Raw genomic sequence first — 23,482 nt, 5'->3', positions numbered from 1 at the left:
TAAATTATATTTTCTGTTCTGGCCAAAGTAGAGTAACAGGGATCAGATATATGCCCAGGAACACCTGAAAAACAGGGAAGAAAATAAGATGAAATTTTGAAAGACACTGGACATCAGGAAGCAGAGACTGACACCTCACAGATAGGAAATAAATGAGGTGAGTCCTATGATGGCTCCACATTCCTTCAGTTTCTAGGCCACAGCTCAGAGAGGCAAAGATCAGCAGTCACGCTATGTAGAGGAGATGGAGCTAAGACACTATAGAGAACAAGTGTTGGGGGCCAGATGTAAGCTGGCAAGGTCCTTGCACCTGTAGGGGCTAGCAAGGCTGGGATCCTTACGCACACAGTTTTCCCAGACTTGTTTGGATGGCGTTTATCAGTAGAACAAGAGCAACATTTGTAGAGCCTTTCATAGCTTACCAAGAAGTCTGTAATTATTTACTGAGATATGCTGTACTGAGAACTTGTCCTTCTGCTGTGTCCCTCCCTTAGAGATTAAGAGGAACAAAGAATACATTCCTCTTGATAGACCTCCTATTCAGTGTGTTATGTATAAATAGTATTGTGTGGCTAATAAAGTTGCTTCAGTTCATCAAGAGAACTGGGGTCCTCCCAACCCCGCTTTCCTGTCTTTCTTTCTTTTCTCAATTCCCACCTCCCTGCCTCACCCCGGCTCAACCCTGTCAGGCTGGCCCTGACCGATCTGGCGCCCGAGCTAAGGGACTGAGGAACTGGGAAAAAGACGGTGAGGAACTCCGTCGGGCTTGGAGAGAAGACAGTGAGGAACTCATCCGGATAAAGAGTGCACTCATTAAGGTAAGGGAGGAGCAATTTTTTGGTAATCGGGAGTAAAGCATGGGGCAATTAGAATCTAGAGAAAATGCTCCTTATGGGCAAATGTTAAAGTTTATGCTCAATAGTAAAGGAACTAAGGTTAATGACAAGCAAGTAGAAAATTTTTTAAAATTCATTCAGGAGGTCTGCATTTCCTTATCGAATTTAATATGGGATTATTTAGATCCCAGGCATGACCATAATCAACCTTCTCTTAAGCCAGAAAAAAAGGAGAAGCAGTGTGATAGCACAAAACAGGGGTCTAAAAAAGACAGTATATTAAAAAGAAATAATGTAACTTTTAAAGACAATTTAACTCCTCAAGATGAGGAGGATTTTGAGGAAGCTGCTGCTCTTTGTCATGATGATAATACAGGTATTGTTCAGGCAAAAGAGGAGGAAAAATGTTTTTCTGCTGGAACTGAAGAGGGCAGTGATATAGAGGATGTGTTGGAATGCTTTTTAGAAAAATTAAAGCTTCTTGGCAAGAAAAAGAGAAGCCGCGGGGGCCGTTCCCGCCGTTCTCCGCTGCCTTGTGCAGCACCAGTTCCACTTTCCCCTCTCCAGATGGCTTTGCAGGAGGCACGAAAGTGTGGTGAGGAATTGGGCATTCACGCCTTCCCTGTTATGGAACAGGTGAACCCTCACACGGGACAGCGTGAGCGTGCTTATGACCCGCTTCCTTTTAAAACCTTAAAAGAGTTAAAAACAGCCTGTGCTCAGTATGGGCCCACTTCCCCTTATACTTTAACCATCTTGGAAACTATGGCCTCAGAGGCTCTCCCACCTAATGATTGGAGAGCTATTGCCAAGGCTTGTTTATCAGGAGGGGATTATCTCTTGTGGAAATCAGAATATGATGAAAAGGCTAAGGAGCAAGCTTCTCGTAATCGAGCTGCCCAGATTAATATTTCTTATGAAATGCTGGTAGGTGAAGGAGTCTATGCTGATACCCATAATCAAATTCAATACCCCCAGGAAGCTTATGGACAGATTAATGGAGCTGGGATTAGAGCCTGGAAAAAGTTACCCACCTCTGGTCAGAAAACAGAGGAGCTCTCAAAAATTATTCAAGGGCCAGATGAAAAGTATCAGGATTTTGTCTCTCGGCTATTACAGGCTGTTGGCCGAGTAGTGGTGGATGGAGAGGCTGGCATGTTAATAGTTAAACAGTTGGCATATGAAAACGCCAACACTGCCTGCCAAGCTGCACTGCGGCCCTACCAAAGACAGGGGACTCTCTCAGATTATATCTGAATTTGTGCAGATATTGGTCCCTCATATATACAAGGAGTTGCCATTGCAGCTGCATTAAAGGGAACCACCATTAAAGGAATTCTTCAGCAACAATTTAGCACAGGGAAAAGTCCAACATACAAGTGTTACACTTGTGGAGGAACAGGACACATAGCAAAACAGTGTCCTTCTAATAAAGGGATTAATAAAGGAAATGGCAGAGGTCCCAAACAACCTGGACTGTGCCCTAAATGTAAAAAAGGAAAACATTGGGCAAATGAGTGTAAATCTAAGACAGATATCCAGGGAAATTCTTTGCCTCAACACCAGTTGGGAAACTACCAAAAGGGGCCAGCCTAGCCATGGCAAATAACAGGGGCATTGTCTATTTACCCTCCTGTCTCTATGCCATCTCAAGGCCAGCAGGCTGCACAGTATCCAGCCTGCCACAGAAAACAAAATAGATACAAGAGCTATTCCGAGCAACCCCCGGAAGTACCGGGCTGGACCTTGGATCCATAGGAATAAGACATTCTGTCTGCCCTGGGTGCTGCCCTTGCCTACTGAAATAAACAAAATATCATTAGATTTAAAACCTCCCACATAGAGAAGAAATGATGATTTCCTTGCATTTCCAATACAGCTATAGCAAATGCCACAGGACCTGAAATTTAAAAATACGTCTGGGATTTCTGTACACGTGTAAAGAGAAAACTAGCTTGGAACTAAGGCGCGCATCATCTGATTTTGGACATTTAGATAGAGTTCTAAGCTGAAATCTCTTTACAAATGTACAAAATAAAACCCAAGACTGATTATTTCCTAAGAAAAATGGAAAATTTAACCCAAAGGAAAAAAGATGCTGGCTAAATTCTAGCAGCAGGATTGGCATTTCCATAATAAAGAACAGTTTTTAAATACTAATAAAGGGTGTTAAAAGGTTAACTTCAAGGCTGAAAAGGAAATTCAGTAAAATTGTCTCTGTTACAAAAATTTGCTAAAGAATATGCCTTAAAATAATAAATTGGATTTAAATCTCAAGAATTATTAAAATATATTAATTATAAAAATCTAAGTAGCCCAGGTAAAAGACAGCTACCCCCTCTATTTAAGGCTGGCTTCCCAAAGCAATTTCTAATAGAGGAAGGGCTAGCCTCCCTTCCCCCAACAGAGCAGGTAGGCCAAAAATTTTCTGCCAGTGACAACTTTTAAAGAGAGGTTTGCTTCTCAGTTTCCCATCCTTAGTAGAAAGAATGTAACTAATTTGCATTTTAATGGTTACCTGTTTCCAGTCAATGGCAGCCCAAGGCTTTGAGAGTTTACTAAATTGAATTAGATATTCTGAAATAACAAAATGCTAAAGTATTAATCTAAATTTCTCTCATGAAAAATCTAAAGGACAGAATTAAATCTATTGATTATGTCATGTATTTTTAAAGTTTATTCTTAAAAATGTTACTGATTGAGAAATGCTAAATATTTAACTTGCCAGCTAAGAGTTTATAGTTCTAGTTAAATAAACTAGGAGAAATCATATAATTATAATAAAATTTCAACATTTGTCTAATTGAAAAAAGAGGATAAATTCTGTTATCCCAACCAAAAATTTTAAATACAAAGATCAGTTTTAATTTAATTGATATCTCTTAATAATTATAAAAGGTATATAATCTTTAAATTATATATACACATATATATTTAATAGTCTTTTAAGTTAGATTTTAAAACTATAATCAAGGAATGACTTTAGGACATTTCATGGGCCCTGAAATGTTTTCAAAAGTTTATTCTCTCTTCTTAAAGGATTTTTTAATAAAGGCAATTTAATATACTTGAAATCACATAGAAAGCTTTATCAAATAAATATTAATAAATATATATTTTAAGTTTTTGCCTCTAAGAAAGGGAAAAACAAGTTATCTTATTTAATATTTCTTAAAATACAGCAGTAGAATTTTAAGATATAATTTAAAATAACAAAAGCTCATTAATAATTTTTAATATTTTACAACAGCATATTATACATTTATTCCAAACAAGCTTACAAACTAATTGTTTGGCAGCAATTTAATAAGAACATGAAAGGATTTTATCCCTTCCACTGTGTGGAAGGCCTCCTGGGAAGGCACTTAAGCATTCTATATTGACCTCTCTTGCCCTTTTTGCCAAGGGGGTCCCTCTTCCAATTGCCTACAACTGTTGCCTAAGCTCTCTGTTCATACTGAGGTTAAAGCCTCATGGTGGCTGGTACCATAGATCTGTCTCTTGCCCAATAGCATAAGCTGGGCCCTCTCTGGAGAACAAACCTGGGTTCCCCATGATCAATGCCGGGGCCCCGCCAGCAGGCGAGGGGATCCAAAGGCAGTTGCTGAGCATGGAGGCCACAGGGGCATACACTACCAAGGAGACAGAACTAAACCTCACATCACCCTGCTTGGCCCCGGAGGATGGCTGGTTAGTCAATGACGAGTAAGACCCCTCAGGGAGGGGCGACCTAAGACAGGCACAGTCGCAGGGGGCCTCAGGGGAGAACTTGGGGGTCAACAGAGGTGGGGCAGAGATCCTCACCCCCCCAACTATGCAGGGGCTTGAACACTCACCCCTTCTGAGGGAGGTCTCCTAACCCCATGGCTGCTGAGCTTCCCATGCCCAGCTCAAATCAGGACCCAGATAACAGAAAGAGACTTAGCCCAGCTGAGATTGATACCCAGATAACAGAGACTTGGCTAACAGCAACTACCCTATATCTAAATCCAGCTTAACACCAGGAATGCTCAGAGCCTTCTCAAGGATACAAAATAATCCTTTCCATTAATATTTACAGTATAAATTAAAATTTTTATTAAAATATTAAATCTAACAATAAAATAGTAGTCAAGTTTTCAGATTAATTAAAATTATTCAAAAAGTATTAACTATAATTATCATTTCATAGTAAAATTGCTTAACATACTATAAACCTAAAGCAGTCATATTTTTATACAAAAATTAAAAGTTATCAAGACTACACTAAAAAATTTCCAAAAACCTCCTAATATTAAAAAATAAAAAAGGGAGGATAGTGGAAAGATAGTGGAAAAATACCATATAAGGAAAAATATCCTGTAACTAATTTATATCTAGAAAAATTTTTTCATTTATAATGCTAATAACAAGACACCCATGAAAACACATATGGTGTCAAATAAGCCAAAGGAAAATCGTTTGGACAAAAATTAAAAGAATCCCAAGTCTAAATTATAGATATGATTCCTTTATTAACCTTTGGTCGAGAATACGTTTGTATATTTTCAGAAAACAACTCCAAGACCATATGGATTCCTGCAACAGAAGAGAATTATTAGGACTGCTCCAGCCACAGAATAGCAGTGGCCCCGTGAGACAACAAGAAGAGAAGCAGTCCAGAAATAAAGATGGTGACAACGCTTTATCATGCTAGCAGTCAGCAGCTGTGCATCGCTGCAGGTTGCCCAGGACCAAACCAGAGAGGGTCGGACCTACATTGCCACCATTTGTCCACCATCCAGAACAGAAATATTACTGCTGACATGTACACATAAAAAACTGTCAGACACTGAAACATGAACTTTGCCTAAAAAACAAAGAAGGGGGATCTGTTGGGGGCCAGATGTAAGCTGGCAAGGTCCTTGCACCTGTAGGGGCTAGCAAGGCTGGGATCCTTACGCACACAGTTTTCCCAGACTTGTTTGGATGGCGTTTATCAGTAGAACAAGAGCAACATTTGTAGAGCCTTTCATAGCTTACCAAGAAGTCTGTAATTATTTACTGAGATATGCTGTACTGAGAACTTGTCCTTCTGCTGTGTCCCTCCCTTAGAGATTAAGAGGAACAAAGAATACATTCCTCTTGATAGACCTCCTATTCAGTGTGTTATGTATAAATAGTATTGTGTGGCTAATAAAGTTGCTTCAGTTCATCAAGAGAACTGGGGTCCTCCCGACCCCGCTTTCCTGTCTTTCTTTCTTTTCTCAATTCCCACCTCCCTGCCTCAGCCCGGCTCAACCCTGTCAGGCTGGCCCTGACACACAAGGTGGGTAGAGATCTCAAGGCAGACAACCAGAGAGCAAAATGAGAGAAAGAGAGGGAACTCCAGAATCTTGCACCCCACAAGTATGAATCAGGGGATTACTGATCAGCTCGTGTGTGAATACATTATTAGAAGCTAGGAAAGAAACCACTGGAAAGGATTCTTGATAACTGATACTAAAACAGGGCCTGCAATAACGACCTTTACTGTCAGCCAGACTAGATAACCTCCAGATGCACAGCCATTGAATAATTTATGTGGAAGGGTCTTGCTGCAGTAGTGAGGAACAGTTAATTAACCATACCACATGGTATAATAGTATTTAGCCATGTGCTATCACAGGGAACTGCTCTGTTTATAATCAAATCTTAAAAAGGATCCCAAAGAATCAAACTGTTTCCAAGAAACACAACAGTATCCAAAAAGGGCAAATATTATTTGTAAAAAGAAAATGGATGGTGAAGAACACATGGGTTTTAAATAAAGACAGGATCAGTAGTAGGGCACTGATCTATCCTTTGTCCTCAGGCTTTCATATGGCACTATTTTTCTGATTATGTTGAAATGTTACCTTAAAAGATAACTGATCTTGATTTCTGAGTGGTTTTTTTGGGTGCTATCTTAAGTTGTATACCCAATGCCTCACTCACCTCACCCATATTTGGGCAAATATCAAAACCGGAGGGCTGTGAGTACATAGAAAAAACATGGCTCTCAGAAGCTCCCGCTTATCAATTGTTACCTATAATTTATCCAGGGGAAATGAAAGTACCTGTATTAAGATGTGAACACGTGAAATATTCGTGGCCCCATGATTTCCAAACAGCCTCAAATGGGAATCAATCCAAAAGTCCATCAAAAGATGAATGGGGAGCTGACATGTGGTGTGCTCATACAGGGGAACAGTTCTCTACCACAAGCAAGAATGCAACCTTGCAGTCCATCCCTGGAAAATGCAGGCTGTGCAGGGGCGCGTGCTGACCCGCCTCAGGAAAGAATAAGAATGAGTCAGCACCTGGCAATGGTCTCCTAGCAACGGGGCCGCTGGGACAACAAACCCCTGAGGCCCCTGGACCTCCTGGGCCAAGGGCGCCATGGCGTGCCAGCAGTGGCCCTTACCGGAGCCCCACAAGGGGTGGCTGTTAAAGTCGGATCTGAGGAAGAAGGCGCTCATAGAGTCGGGGCTGATCAAGCGGTGGCAGTCAGGGCCGAAGCTGGACAAGAAGCCGGAGCCCAGCAAGAAGTGGCTGCTAGGGCCGGGGCCGCTGGAGCCCTTGCCCCTGGGTATGAAATGTAAGCCCTGGTTCAAGGACAGGGACAGGTTGCCTTCCCGCTATCTCTCCAGGCAGAACAACAAGCTTGGGAAGTGCCCCACCTCCATGGACAGCCGGCGGTGGGTATTTGTGAAGGAGGGACTGGACGACTTCAGAACGGGCTGTCCATCTCCTGAAGATGTGATCACTCGTGGTCCTCGGGAGGGCTTTCTCCCCATGGTTGCTCATAGAATTCCCCGCCCTCCGCCCAAAAAGATTCACAGGCAGCCGCCCAAGGGAGCGGACCTGTGTTCCAAGCTCTCGCCAGCCCAGCGAGCACGGAAGGCCTTTGTAGAGAACATTGAAGCCAGCCTGACCAAGCATCCCTTGGCGAACTGCCCGAATCTGGAGGAAGCTCTCCCTCCAGACCTCATGCTCAAGGTCCTGGAAGTGCTAGATCCTGACAGGGAGCTGGAGGACACGTGGGCGTATTGTGAGGGCACCAAGGAAAGAAAGAAGACCCCCACACACCTGTGTGAAGAACATCCTGAGGAGCTCAACCTGGAACCTCCCCAGGCAGTGAACCTAGAACCTCCCGAGGCAGTCCACCCCGAATCTCCCTGGAAGCTCAACCTGGAACCTCCCGAGGAGGTCAACCTGGAACCTGAAGACCAAGCCCAGGTGGAAACGGCCAAGGAGAGTCTCCAGTCATATTTATTCAGTTTGTTTCCTGAGGAAGGGACAAATGCAGCATGCACAACGGATATCCCCAAAGTTCCTGGGCTCCAACAGTCAAGAAGAAGAATTCATGAATTCTGCAGATGGATCGATGATAATTTTGGAGACATAGGCATTGATGAAGAGGACATCATGAAACAGTTTGGAATTGACTTAGAGGTCCCACTCACCCATAATACAGTCAAAATAAAGAAAATAAGCCAGCTTCCTTTGAATATAAAGCCCTGCAAACAGCTAGATGACATACAGCAGAGAAAATTCTCCCTGCAGGAAGGTAACTGGGAAAGGAAACTCCGCAAACAACAAGACCCTTATAAACCCAAACGGGAGAAGATAAGGTATGGAGCATGGTACCTGGACCCCAAATCCTGGAAAAAGGTGGTCAGTGACCAGCCTTTGCCCGACCCTAAAGTCGTCCCTGACAAGGAACATTGGACCTATGGAAGGCATCTTGAACCAGACATTATTGATGAACTTTATGGACCAATTGCCTTCAAAGATTTCATTGTAAGCAAGGGCTACAGGATGCCAGGTGTGATTGAGAAGATGTTTATGAGGAAGGGATGGACATATGAGTCTGTGAAGACTCCTATACACCGAGTAATGAAACTCCTCTCTGAACCCAAAGAGAAGGATTCAGGGGACGAAGAGGATTAGACAATTTTCTATTTACTACTCACTTGGCTAGTGTGTCTCTCTCATTTTAACATAAGTCAGAATTCACCATGAGTGCCTCACTGTGTATGGACAATTTGATTCCACAATATCTATAAATTTAACACCTATTGGTAATAAAACTTTCTGAATGAGCTTCTGCTTGGGTTCATCAATGTGTTATGTATTTTACCAACTATGAAGTAAATATTTACATATACTCCTCTTGGTTTGTATTGCATTAGGAGTATTATATTTTTATTTCAATTATTCATTAAAAATAACCATAAATAAAAGAATTACTTATAAAGGATCTTGTTGTCCAGCCAATGTGGCTCAGTGTTTGAGCATTGACCTATGAACCAGGAGGTCATGGTTTGATTCCAGGTGAGGGCATATGCCTGGGGTGCAGGCTCGATCCTCAGTGTGGGTGCATGCAGGATGCAGCTGATTAATGATTCTCTCTCAACATTGATGTTTCTCTCTCTTCCTCTCCCTCTCTGAAAATCAGTAAAAATCCTATATAATTAAATCCCAGTGACCGAAATGTCAGGACAACCAGAACAACCAGAGACCAGAACAACTGCCGCCCCTTGCCCCGGCTGGTTAGAGTTGGCTTTTTTCTTTTCTTTTTATTGCTCAAAATGTTATATATGTCCCTTTTTTACCTCTAGTGCCCTCTCCTACACCCCTACCCCCAAAGTCTGCACCACCCCATTGTCTGTGTCCATGGTTTATTCATATATGCACATGAGTTCATTGGTTGAATTCTTCCCCCCTATACCCCTTCCTGCTTTCCCTCTGAGGGTTGACAGTGTGTTCCGTGTTTCTATTTCTCTAGGTCTATTTTTTTCATCAGTTTATGTTGTCAGTTATATTTCACATATGAGTGAGATCATGTGATATTGCTCTTTCTCCCACTGGCATATTTCACTTAGCATAATGTGCTCTAGGACCATCCATGCTGTTGCAAATGGTAAGAGTTCTTTCTTTTTTCAGCTGCATAGTATTCCATTGAATAGTTGTACCACCGTTTTTAATCCATTAATCAGCTGATGGGCACTTAGGCTGTTTCCAAATCTTAGCTATTGTCAATTGTGCTGCTATGAACATAGGGGAGCATATATTCTTTCTGATTGGTGTTTCTGATTTCTTGGGATATAATCCTAGAAGTTGGATCTCTGGGTCAAATGGCAGTTCCATTTTTAATTTTTTGATGAAACTCCACACTGTTTTCCACAGTGGCTGCACCAGTCTGCATTCCCACCAGCAGTGCACCAGGGTTCCCTTTTTTCCACATCCTTGACAACACTTGTCATTTGTTGATTTATTGATGATAGCCATTCTAACAGGTGTGAGGTGGCACCTCACTGTCCTTTTAATTTTCACCTCTTGGATGATCAGTGACTTTAAGCACTTTTTCTTATGCCATTTGACCTTCTGTATGTCCATTTTGGAGAACTGTCTATTTAGATCCTTTGCCCATTTTTAATTCAACTGTTTATCTTCCTTTTGTTAAGATGTATGAGTTTCGTGTAGATTTTTGAGGTTAACTCCTTAGATATATCATTGGCAAATATGTTTTCCCATGCAGTGGGCACTATTTTTATTTTATTGATGGTTTCATTTGCTGTGCAGAAGCTTTTTATTTTGATGTAGTCCCGTTTATTTTCTCCTTAATTTCCATTGTCCTAGGAGTTGTATCCATAAACATATTGCTACAAGAAATGTCTGAGATTTTGCTGCCTGTGGATTCTTCTAGGATTTTTATGGTTTCCCGACTTATGTTTAAGTCCTTCATCCATTTGAGTTTATTTTTGTGTAGGGTGTAACTTGGTGTTCTAGTTTCATTTTTTGCATGTTTTTGTCCAATTTTCCCAACACCATTTATTTAAGAGACTATTTGGACTCCATTGTATGCTCTTGCCTCCCTTGTCATATATTGAACAGAATGACTTGTGTTGATTTCTGGGTTCTCTGTTCTGTTCCATTGGTGTATATGTCTGTCCTTGTGCCAATACCAGGCAGCTTTGAGTACTTTGGCTTTGTAGTATAACTGGAAATCTGGAATTTGATTCCTCCAACTTTGTTTTTCTTTCTCAATATTGCTAAGCTGTTTGGGGTATTTTTTGATTCTATATAAAATTTTGGAGTATTTGTTCTAGCTCTGTGAAATATACAGTTGGTATTTTAATGGGTATTGCATTGAATCTGTAGACTGCCTGGGTACTATGGACATTGTAATGATGTTGATTCTACCAATCCATGAACATGGTATATTCTTCCACTTGCTTGTATCTTCCTGTATCTCCATTTTCAATGTCCTGTAGTTTTCCTAGTACAGGTCTTTTATCTACTTGGCTAAGCTTATTCCTAAGTATCTAAATTTTTTTGTTGCAATGGTAAATGTGGTTGTTTGTTTGGTTTCCCTTTCTGAGAGTCCATTATTGGTGTATAAAAATGCCATAGATTTCTGGTTAATTTTATATCCTGCTATGCTGCCAAATTCATTAGTTAAATCTAATAGTTTTCTGATGGAGTCTTTAGGGTTTTCTTTGCATACTATCATGTTATCAGCAATTAGTGACAGTTTTACTTTCTCCTTTACAATTTGAATGCCTTTCATTGTCTGATTGCAACAGCTAGTACTTCTAGTACTATGTAGAACAGGAGTGGTGAAAGTGGGCATCCCGGTCTTGTTCTTGTCCCTATTTGAAATGGTTTAAGCTTTTGTCCATTAAGTATGATGCTGCCTGTAGCTTTGTCATAGAAGGCTTTTATTATGTTGAAGTATGATCCATCTGCTCCCACTTTGTTGAGAGTTTTTATTAAAAAAGGGATTTTTGTCCCATTGGATTTTGTCAAATGCTTTCTCTGCATCTATTGATATGATCATGTGGTTTATATCTTTCAGCTTGTTTATGTGATGTATCACATTTATTGATTTGTGGATATTGTACTGGCCTTGCATCCCTGGAATAAATACCAATTGGTCATGGAGTATGATCTTTCTAATGTATTGCTGGATCCGAGTTTCTAGAATTTTGTTGAGGATTTTAGCCACTATGTTCATCAGGGATATTGTCCTATAATTCTCTTTCTTTGTACTGTCTTTATCTGGTTTTTGAAATAGTGTAATGCTAGCCTCAAAGAAAGAGCTTCGAAGTGTTCCTTTTTTCTGATTTTTTTTGGAATAGTTTGAGGAGGGTAGGTGTTAATTCTTTCAATGTTTGGTAAAACTTCTCTGTAAAGCCATCTTGTCCAGAGTGTTTGTTCGCTGGGAGTTTTGTTTTGTTTTTATGACTGCTTTGAATTCATCGTAGTTATTAGTCTATTCATGTTTTCTCATTAATTTATCCGTGGATGTCAATGGGTATTAAAGTCTCCTACTGTGATTGTGTTGCTGTTGATCTCTCCCTTGATATCTTCCAGAAGTTTTGTTTATGTATTTGGATGCTCCTATATTGGGTACACATATGTTTACCAGAGTTAAATCCTTTTGTTGTATCAATACCCTTAGTATTATGAAGTGGCTTTCCTTACCTCTAGTTATGACCTTCACTTTGAGGTGTATTTTTCTCAGATATAGGTATTGCTACCACAGGTTATTTTTTTTTTCGTTTCAATTTGCTTGAAGATTTTTTTAAAATTTCTTCATGTTCAGTCTGTGTGAGTCCATTGTTCTGAGGTGGGTCTGTTTTAGATAGTATATATATGAGTCATGATTTCTTATCCATTCAGCTACCCTGTGTTTTACTTGGGGCATTTAATCCATTTACGTTTAAGGTTATTATTGATAGATCATAATTTTTTGCCATCTTTATTCTTTGAGCCTGTTTTGCTTTCTGTTTCTCCCTTTCTATTTCTTCTCTACAACAGCCCCTTTAGCATATCTTGCGTAGCTGTATAGGTGGTAATAAACTCCCATAGTTGTTGTTTTTGTTTGGGTTTTTGTTTGTTTGTTTGTTTTGTTTTTTGTCTGTGAATCTCCAAATTTCACCTTAAATTTTGAATGATAGCCTTGCTGTTTAGAGCATTATTCAAATCAGTAGTTTGCTTTGCATCACTTTACATACCTCATTCTCTTACCTTCTGGCCTGGCGTGTTTCTGTTGAGAAATCAGTTGATAGTGGACATCCCTTTTACGTAACTTTGTCTCTCTCTTGCAGCCTTTAAGATTCTTTGTCTTTTACATTTGCCACTTTAATTACGACCTGTCTTGGTTTGGGTCTTTTTGGGTTCATCTTGCTTGAGACTCTCTGTGCTTCTTGGCTTTGTGTGACTTGTTTTCTTCCCCAAGTCTGGAAAGTTTCCTGTCATTATCTCATCAAAAAATGTTTCTATTCCTTGCTCAGCCACTCTTCTTCTGCCACAACTATTATGCACATGTTGTGTTGTTTCCAATTGTCCCAAAGCTCCTGTAGACTCTCCTTCTGTTTTTAAATTATTTTTTTCAGTTGCTGCTCAACTTGGGCATCTATTTATACTTTTTCTTCTAACATGCTGATTTTGTCCTCAGCTTTTTTTAGTCTATTCTTTAATCCTTCCATTGTGTTTTTATGGCTGCTATGTCATTCTTCATTTACTTTTTTTGTAAAAGTGATTTGATTTAATTTAATTTAAATTCTTTATTGTTTCAAGTATTTCATATGTCTCCTTTTTCCATGTTGACCTCTCCCCACATGTGCCCACCTACCAGTACATGCCCTCACCTCCCCTTCCAGTTGGTGTCCATTGGTTATTCTCATATGCATGCATACAAGTCCTTTGGTTGATCTCTCATCTCCTCACCCCCTGCTTTCCCTCATAGGTTAGAGACAGTCTGTTCGAGGCTTCTATGACTCTGTTTCTATCTTTGTTCATCAGTTCATGTTCATTATATTCCACAAATGAGTGACATCATATGATATTGATCTTTCTCCACCTGACTTATTTCACTTAACATAATGCTCTCTAGTTCCATCTATGCTGTTGTAAATGGTAAGAATTCCTTCTTTTTTATAGCAGCGTAGAATTCCATTGTGTAGATGGACCACAGTTTTCTAATCCACTCATATGCTGATGGACACTTAGGTTGTTTCCAAACCTTAGCTATTATAAATTGTGCTGCTATGGACATAGGGGTACATATAGCCTTTCTGATTGGTGTTCTGGTTTCTTGGGAAATAGTCCTAGAAGTGGGATTACTGGGTCAAGTGGGAGTTCCATTTTTAACTTTTTGAGGAAACTCCATACTGTTTTCCACAGTGGCTGCAGCAAATTGCATTCCCACCAGAAGTTAAAGGGAGTTTCTTTTTCTCTGCATCCTCTCTAGCACTTGTCGTTCGTTGATGATAGCCAGTCTGACAGGTGTGATGTGGTACCTCATTGTTGTTTTGATTTGCATCTCTCAGATTATTAGTGACTTTGAGCTTGTTTTCATATGTCTCCTGGTCTTCTGTATGTCTTCTTTTGAAAAGTGTCTATTTAGATTCTTTGCCCACTTTTTGATTGGATTGTTTATCTTCCTTTTGTTAAGTTGTATGAGTTACTTATAAATTTTAGAGATTAAACCCTTATCGGTGATAACATTGGCAAATATGTTCTCCCATGCAGTGGGCTTTCTTGTTGTTTTGTTGATGGTTTCCTTTACTGTGCAGAAGCTTTTTATTTTGATGTAGTCCCAATTGTTTATTTTCTCCTTAGCCTGCATTGTCCTAGGCGTTGTGTCAGAAAAGATATTGCTACAACAAATGTCTGCTCTTTTCGTTCTTATGGCTTCTTCTAAGATGTTTATGATTTCCCATCTTATGTTTAAGTCCTTTAGGCATTTTGAGTTTATTTTTGTGTACACTGGTGGTCTGGTTTCATTTTTTTTTGCATGTATCTGACCAATTTTCTCAACGCCATTTATTGAAGAGACTGTCTTGACTCCATTGCATGGTCTTACTTCTTTTGTCAAATATTAACTGAGCATAATGGCTTGGGTCAATTTCTGGGTTCCCTGTTCTGTTCCATTGGTCTATATATCTGTTCTTGTGCCAGTACCAGAAAGTTTTGAGGACAGTGTTTTGTAGTATGGCTTGATATCTGGTATTATGATCCCTCCAACTTTGTTCTTTTTCAAGATTGCCATGGCTATTCTGGGTCTTTTTTTTTGTTCCAGATGAATTTTTGGAGAGTTTGCTCTAGATCTTTGAAATATGCCATTGGTATTTTAATGAGGATTGCATTGAATCTATAGATTGCTTTGGGTAGTATAAACATTTTAATGCTGTTGATTCTACCAATCCATGAATACAGTATGTTCTTCCATTTGTTTCTGTCTTCCCCTAACTTTTTTCAATGTCCTATAGCTTTCTTAGTACATGTCTTTTACCTACTCAGTTAAGTTTATTCCTAGGTATCTACAATTTTTTGTTGCAATGGTAAATGGGATTGTTTTTTTTTTTTTAGTTTCTCTTTCTGTGAGTTCATTATTGGTGTATAAGAAAACCATAGATTTTGGATGTTAACTTTGTATCCTGCTACATTGCCAAATTCATTTATTACATCTAGTAGTTGTTTTTTATTTTATGGAGTCTTTAGGGTTTTCTATCTACAATATCAAGTAATCTGTAAGTAATGACGACTTTACTTCTTCTTTTCCAATTTGGATGCTTTTTATTTCTTCTTCTAGTCTGATTGCTATGGCTAGCACTTCTAGTACTATGTTGAATAGGACTGCTGAAATCAGGCATTCCTTTCTTGTTCCTTTTCTTAAGGGAAATGGTTTTAGTTTTTGCCCATTGAGTATGGTATTGGCTGTAGGTTTGTCATCTAAGGCTTTTATTATGTTGAGGTATGATCCCTCAAGTCCCACTTTGCTGAGAGTTTTTATCAGGAAAAGGTGTTGGTTTTTGTCAAAGGCCTTTTTGGCATCAAATGATATAATTATGTGATTTTTATCTCTCAATTTGTTTATCTGATGTATCACATTTACTTATTTGCAGATATTGTACCATCTTTGCATCCACGGGATAAATCCTACTTGGTCATGGTATATGATCTTTCTGATGTACTGCTGGATCCGATTTGCTAGAATTTTGTTGAGGATGTTGGCATCTATGTTCATTAGGGATATTGACCTGTAGTTCTCTTTCTTTGTGGTGTCTTTATTTTGTTTTGGAATTAGGGTAATGCTGGCTTCAGAGAAAGAGCTTGGAAGTGTTCCTTCCCCTTGAATTTTTGGAATAATCTGACAAGGATAGGTTTTAGTTCTTCTTTGAATGTTTGGTAAAACTCCCCTGTGAAGCCATCTGGCTGTATGCTTTTGTTTACTGGAAGTTTTTGCTTGTTTGTTTTGTTTTTAATGTCTAAAGTTAGACAAATGTCTTCTTCTCTTCAATTGACACCCCTGCCAGACATTCCCACCCCAGACAAGCCCTCACTGCCCCAGTGTCTGTGTCCATTGGTTATGCTAATAAGCATGGAAACAAGTCCTTTGGTTACTCTCTACCCTCCCCCCCTCCATTTTTCTCTGGATCAATTCTTGTTCATCAAATTATGTTGATCATTATATTCCACATATGAATTATATCATGTGATATTTATCTTTCTCTGACTGGCTTATTTTGTTTAGCGTAATGTTCTCCAGTTCCATACATGCTGTTGCAAATGGTGAAAGTTCCTTCTTTTTTATAGTGGCATAGGATTCCATTGTGTAGATGTACCATAGTTTTTTAATCCACTCATCTGATGATGGGCACTTAGGCTTTTTCCAAATCTTACCTGATGTAAATTATGCTGCTATGAACATAGGGGTGCATATATCCTTTCTGATTGCTGTTTCTGGTTTCTTAGGATATAGTCCTAGAAGTGGGATTACTGGAGGCAAATGGGAGTTCCATTTTTAATTTTCTGAGGAAACTCCATACTGTTCTCCACAGTGATGCACCAGTCTGCATTCCCACCAGCAGTGCAGAAGGATTACTTTTTCTCCACATCCTCACCAACACTTGTAATTTGTTGATTTGTTGATGATAGCCATTCTGACATGTCTGAGATATCTCGTTGTTTTCATTTGCATCTCTTGGATTATTAGTGACTTTGAGCATGTTTTCATATGAATCTGGGCCTTCTGTATGTCCTCTTTCAAAAAGTATCTATTTAGATCCTTTGCCCATTTTTTGAGTGGACCATTTATTTTGCTTTTGTTAAGTTGTATGAGTTCTCTGTAATTGTGGAGATTAAACTCTTATCTGAAATATCATTGGCATATATGTTCTCCCATGCAGTGAGCCTTCTTGTTGTTTTGTTGATGGTTTCTTTTGCTGTGCAGAAGCTTTTTATTTTGATGTAGTCCATTTGTTTATTTTCTCCTTAGTCTCAATTGCTACGACATATATCTGCTATTTTGCTGCCTATGGAGTGTTCTAGGATTTTTATGGTTCTCCATCTTACACTTAACTCCCTTAGGCATTTTAATTTTGTTTTTTTGCATGGTGTAAGTTCGTGATCTAGTTTCATTTTTTTTGCATGTATCTGACCAAATCTCCCAGTACTATTTATTGAAGAGACTGTTTGACTCCATTGTATGCTCTTGCCTCCCTTGTCAAGTATTAATTGAGCATAATGGCATGGGTCGATTTCTGGTTTCTCTGTTCTGTTCCATTGGTCTATATGTCTATTTTTGTGCCAGTACCAGGCAGTTTGGAGAACCATGGCTTGGTCATATAGCTTGGTATCTGGTATTGTGATCCCTCCAACTTTGTTCTTCTTTCTCAGGATTGCTGTGACTATTCGGGGTATTTTTTTATTCCAGATGAAATTTTGGAGAGTTTGTTCCAGATCTTTGAAATATGCCATTGGTATTTTAATGGGAATCGCATTGAATCTATAGATTGCTTTGGATAGTGTGAACATTTTAATTATGTTGATTCTAGCAATCTATGAACATGGTATGTTCTTCTATTTGTTTATGTCTTCTTCTATCTCTTTTTTCAATGTCCTGTAGTTTTCTGAGTATAGGTTTTTTACATCCTTAGTTAACTTTATTCCTAGGTTTCTTAATTTTTTTGGTCCAATTGTAAATGGGATTTTTTTCTCTGTGAGTTCATTATTGGTTTATAAAAAGGCCATAGATTTCTGGGTGTTTATTTTGATCATGTTACATTGCAAAATTCATTTATTAGGTCGAGTAGTTTTTTGATGGAGTCTTTAGGGTTTTCTATGTATAGTATTATGTCATCTGCAAATAAGGACAGTTTTACTTCTTCTTTTCCAATGTAGATGCCTTTTATTTATTCTTCTTGTCTGATCACTATGGCTAACATTGCCAGTACTATATCAAACAGGAGTGGTAAAAGTGGGCATCCTTGTCATGTTCTTGTTCTTAGGGAAATGAGTTTAGTTTTTGCTCATTGAGTATGATGTTGGCTGTAGATTTGTCATATAAGGCTTTTATTATGTTGAGGTATGATCTCTCTATTCCTACTTTGCGGAGAGTTTTTATCAAGAAAGGGTGTTTGATTTTGTCAAATGCTTTTTCTGCATTAATTGATATGATTATGTGATTTTTCTCTCTCATTTTGTTTATGTGATGTATCACATTTATTGATTTGCAGATCGTGTACCATCCTTGCATAGCTGGAATAAATCCCACTTGGTCATGGTGTATGATCCTTCTAATGTAATGCTAAATCCAATTTGCTAGAATTTTGTTGAGGACTTTAGCATCTACGTTCATCAAGGATTTTGGCCTGTTGCTCTCTTTCTTTGTGGTGTCTTTATCTGGTTTTGGAATTATGGTAATGCTGGTTTCATAGAAAGAGCTTTGAAGTGTTCCTTCCCCTTGAATTTTTTTGAGTAGTCTGAGGAGGATAGTTTTTATTTCTTCTTTGAATGCTTAGTAGAACTCTCCTGGAAAGCCATCTGGACCATGGGGGGCTTTTGTTTGCTGGAAGATTTTTTATTGCTGCTTTAATTTTTTCAATAGTTTTCAGCCTATTCAGGTTTTTTTGATTCTTTTTTGTTTCTTGATTGAGTTTTCGCAGCTTGTATTTTTCTAAGAATATGTTCATTTCATCTCGGTTGTCCATTTTGTTGGGATAGAGTTGTTCATAGTATTTTTTCATAATCATTTGTATTTCTGTGGGATCAGTTGCTGGAAGCAGGTCCATCCTTGCTGCTTGACACAGTTACTGCAGGGAAGAAACATCTGCACAGCATATGTTTCAAGGGACCTGGCGTATATGGAATACTGTTCTTAATATGTTTGCTTCCCCTCTTAGTGCTATGTGTTTTAAACAAGACCACCTCCCTGAGAAAGGTTGTTTCCCCAGGTGAGGATTTTTTCCCTGGAGTTAGGGATTAACAGGACTAAGGGAGAGAATAAATCAGTGAAACCTCCTAGTGTTACGGAAATACCATGTACTACTTATGAAGAACTTGGACTAAGACTGTTGGCAATAAATTTGGGACTTGTTGGGCCCACATCCCCAGGGGTCTGCCCACCAGGGAAAGCACCAAAGCCTATACCCCTGGAGACTCACCAACACAGAGCAGTCTCAGGGAAGGCAAGCAGTGAGGCTGGGAGGACATAACCTTTACTGGGTAGGATAATCTCTTTCAGTCACTTTTTTATAGCTTATCAGTAGAGCAGTAACCTTGGAATAGCCCTTATAATGGAACACAGAGATTAACCTAGACAGGATTAAACTCAACAGAACTAGATTAACAAACGTCCTAACCTTTGGAATAGAATGGTTAGGATTAAAATCAACTGGTATAAATACAGATGTAACAGGACAATAAAGACTGAACCTGGCTGAAGTACCTTGCTATGCTGATCAACTAAATGCTGTCTCCGTGTCATTCCTTCTTCTCCGACTCTGTCCACACCTTTGGTAACCCTTGGACCTGTTGGGGTTGGACCCCTACAATCGGTTATTACTTCACCTCTTTCATTTCTGATTTTGTTTATTTCGGTCCTATCTCTTTGACTCTTGGTGAGCATGGTTAGAGGTTCATCAATCTTGTTTATCCTTTCAGAGAACCAGCTCTTGGTTTTGTTGATCTTTTGTATTGTTTTTTGTTTTTGTTTTTTTTTGTTTTGTTTTGTTTTTGTTTGTTTGTTTTTTTTGCCTCTATGTCATTTATCTGTGCTCTGATCTTTAGATTTCCTACCTACTGCTAATGCTGGGCTTTTCTTGTTGCTCTCTTTCTAACTCTTTGGGTTGTAGGGTTAGATAATTTATTACAAGTTTTTCTTGTTGTTGTTTTTTTGAGATAGGACTGTAGAGCTATGAACTTTCCTCTCAAGACTGCTTTCGCTGTGTCCCATAGATTTTGGATTGTAGTGTTTTCATTGTCATTTGTTGCCATGAAGATTTTTATTTCTTCTTTGATCTCTTTGGTAACCCAATCATTGTTTAATAGCATGTTATTAGCCTCCAGGTGTTGGATTTATTTTATTGTTTTTATTGTAGTTGATTTCTTTTTATTTTAATATATTTTACTGATTTTTTTACAGAGAGGAAGGAAGAGGAATAGAGAGTTAGAAACATCGATGAGAGAGAAACATCGATCAGCTGCCTCCTGCACACCCCCCACTGGGGATGTGCCCACAACCAAGGTACATGCCCTTGACCAGAATCGAACCTGGGACCCTTCAGTCCCAGGCCGATGCTCTATCCACTGAGCCAAACCGGTTACGGCTGATTTCTAGTTTTATGCCATTATGACTGGAGAAGAGGCATGATATGATTTCTATATTTTTAGAATTTGAAGAGACTTTGCCTGTGTCCCAATATGTGGTCTCTCTTTGAAAATGACCCATGTGCACTTGAGAAGAATGTATATTCTGTCGCTTTGGCATGAAATGTTCTAAAGATGTCAATTAATTCCATCTGATCTAGTGAGTCATTTAGGATTGATGTTTCTTTGCTTATTTTTTGTTTAGAGGGTTTCTCCAGTGGTGTTAATGGGGTATTAAAGTCCCCTACCATGATTGTATTGCTATCGATCTCTCCCTTGATATCCTCCAGAAGTTTTTTATGTATTTTGATGCTCCTGTATTTGGTGCATATAAGTTTACCAGAGTTATATCTTCTTGTTGATTTGTTCCCTCTAGTATTATGAAGTGGCCTTCCTTATCTCTTGTTATGGCTTTCACTTTGAGGTCTAATTTGTCAGATATAAGGATTGCTACCCCAGCTTTTTTTTTTTTAATTTCCATTCTCCTGAAAAAAATCTTCTTTCATCCCTTCACCATCACTATGTGAGTACTTTTCTCTGAGGTGGGTTTCCTGTAGACAGCAGATAAGTGGGTCATGTTTTCTTATCTAATCAGCTACCCTATGTCTTTTGATTGTTGCATTTAATCCACTTATATTTAAAGTTATTATTGATAGGTACTTGTTTATAGCCATTTTTATTCTTTATGCCAGTGTTCCTTCTTCCTGTCCTATTTCTTCTTTTTTGCAGCAGAACATTTAGCATTTCTTGCATTGCTGGTTTGGGGTAATAAACTCCCTTAGGCCTTTTTTGTCTGTGAAGCTCCTGATTTCACTCTCAATTTTGATTGATAGCCTTGCTGGGAATAGTATTCTTGGATTCAGACCCTTGCTTTGCACGCCTTTGTAGATATCATTCCATTCCCTTCTGGCCTGATGTGTTTCTGTTGAGAAATCAGTGGATAGTCTGATGGGAGATCTTTTGTAGGTAACTTTCTGTCTCTCTCTGGAAGCCTTTAAGATTCTTACTTTGTTGTTGGTGTTTGCCAATTTAATTATAATGTGTCTTGGTGTCAGTCTTTTGGGGTTCATCTTGTTTGGGACTCTGTGAGCTTCTTAGACTTATGTGAGTTTTTCTTTCCAATATCCAGGGAGTTTTCTGTCATTTCTTCAAACAGGTTTTCGATTCCTTGCTCAGTTTCCTCTCCTTCTGGCACCCCTATTATGTGGATGTTGTTTAGTTTCATGTTGTCCCAAATTTCCCTTAGGCTCTCGTCCTGTTTTTTAATTTTTTTTTCTAGATGCTGCTCTACTTGGGTATTATTTCCTAGCTTGTCTTCTAGCTTACTGATGCTATCCTCCGCTTCTTCTAGTTTTGATTTGATGTTTTCTATTGAGTTCTTTATTGCAGCGATGTCAATTTCCATTTCTTCTTGGTTCTTCTTCATTTCCTTTTGGTTCTTACACATATTGTTGAATTTGTCTTCCATTCTTTTCAGCGACCTTATGACCATTGCTCTGAATTTTTTCTCTGACATATTGCTTGCATCGATTTTATTTACTTCCTTTTCTGGTGATTTATCTTTTTCTTTTGTATGTGGGCTGTTTCTTTATCTCCCCATGATTGCTTCTCTCATGGTGTCTGGTTATGTAGCTCTCTCTATCCGGCATTGGCTTAAAGTCATAAAATATAACACAACAAGACACAATGCACAGGGCCCCAAACACAAATGTATTCATGATACTAATAACCCCAAATAAAGGTGACCACCAGAGAAAAGAGAATTAGGGGATAAAAATATTTCAAAAATGATATTGAGAAAAGGAAAAAATGTAAGAGAGAAAAGAAAGAAGAAAACATATATGTATATGGGGAGAAAACTCCAATAAAACAACTAATCCATAAAATGCAAACAATAATCACACAAAGAAAAACTCCCAGATGACTCTGAGGAGGCAGAGCTTGTTTCCAGAAGATAAGGTCAAGGAATTGAATGAATAGAGAAATACCCACAATTATAGAGAAGGCAGAAAGAGAATAAGTGTATAAGAAGAAAAATAAAAAACAAAATACAAAAAAGAAAAAAAATATATAAAATATATATATATATATATATGAAAAAAAATATATAAAATATATATATATATATATATGAAAATTCTTATATATCTATACTAATAAAAGCCTAGGTGGCCCTAGCCAGTTTGGCTCAATGGATAGAGAATTGGCCTGCAGACTAAAGGGTCCCAGGTTTTATTCCAGCCAAGAGCATATGCCTTGGTTGCTGGCTCAATCCCCAGTGGGGTTGTGCAGGAGGTAACCGATCAATGACTCCCTCTCATCAATGATGTTTCTATCTGTCTATACTTCTCCCTTCCTCTCTGAAATCAATAAAAATATTTTTAAAAAGCCTAGGTGGCCCTTGCACCCGCTCGCCTTTGCGCCCTCATGCAATGCCTTCATGACATCACAAGATGGCTGCCACCATGTTGTCACAAGATGGCCTCCCACATGTCATCACAAGAGGGCTTCTGCCAAGTCATCACAAGATGGCCGCCACAACATGGCCACCACAAGATGGCTGGCAGGGGAGGCCAGTTGTGGGCAATGAGGCTGGCAAGGGAGTGCAGTAAAGGGCAAACAGGCCAGCAAGATAGGGCAGTTGTGGACAATCAGGCCAGCAGGAGAGGGCAGTTGTGGCCAGCCAACCAGGTCTTCAGGGGAGAGCAGTTGGGGTCACCAGGTCAACAGGGGAGGGCAGTTGGGGGCAACCAGGCCAGCACGGGAGGGGAGTTGGGGCCAACCAGGCTGTCAGGGGAGGGCAGTTAGGGGTGACCAGGCCTGCAGGGAAGGGCAGTTAGGGGAGACCAGGCTGGCAGGGGTGGGCAGTTGGGGGATACCAGGCCTGCAGGGGATGGCATTTCAGGGCCATCAGGCCGTCAGAGGAGGGAAATTTGGGGTGAGATCAGGACATCATAGGAGGGCAGTTGGGGGCAACCAGGCCTAGAGGGGAGGGCAGTTGT

The 23,482-nt window shown here is 39.3% G+C and overlaps 1 pseudogene; it reads left to right on the top strand.

The window, feature by feature from the left end:
• Nucleotides 1-7,214: 7,214 nt before the first annotated feature.
• On the top strand, nucleotides 7,215-8,768 carry LOC102429161 (annotated as a pseudogene).
• Nucleotides 8,769-23,482: the final 14,714 nt, after the last annotated feature.

This window comes from Myotis lucifugus, unplaced genomic scaffold (genome assembly GCF_000147115.1).
Source record: "Myotis lucifugus unplaced genomic scaffold, Myoluc2.0 scaffold_660, whole genome shotgun sequence".
Classification (NCBI taxonomy): Eukaryota; Metazoa; Chordata; class Mammalia; order Chiroptera; family Vespertilionidae; genus Myotis; species Myotis lucifugus.
This window is presented reverse-complemented; position numbering and strand designations above follow the sequence as displayed.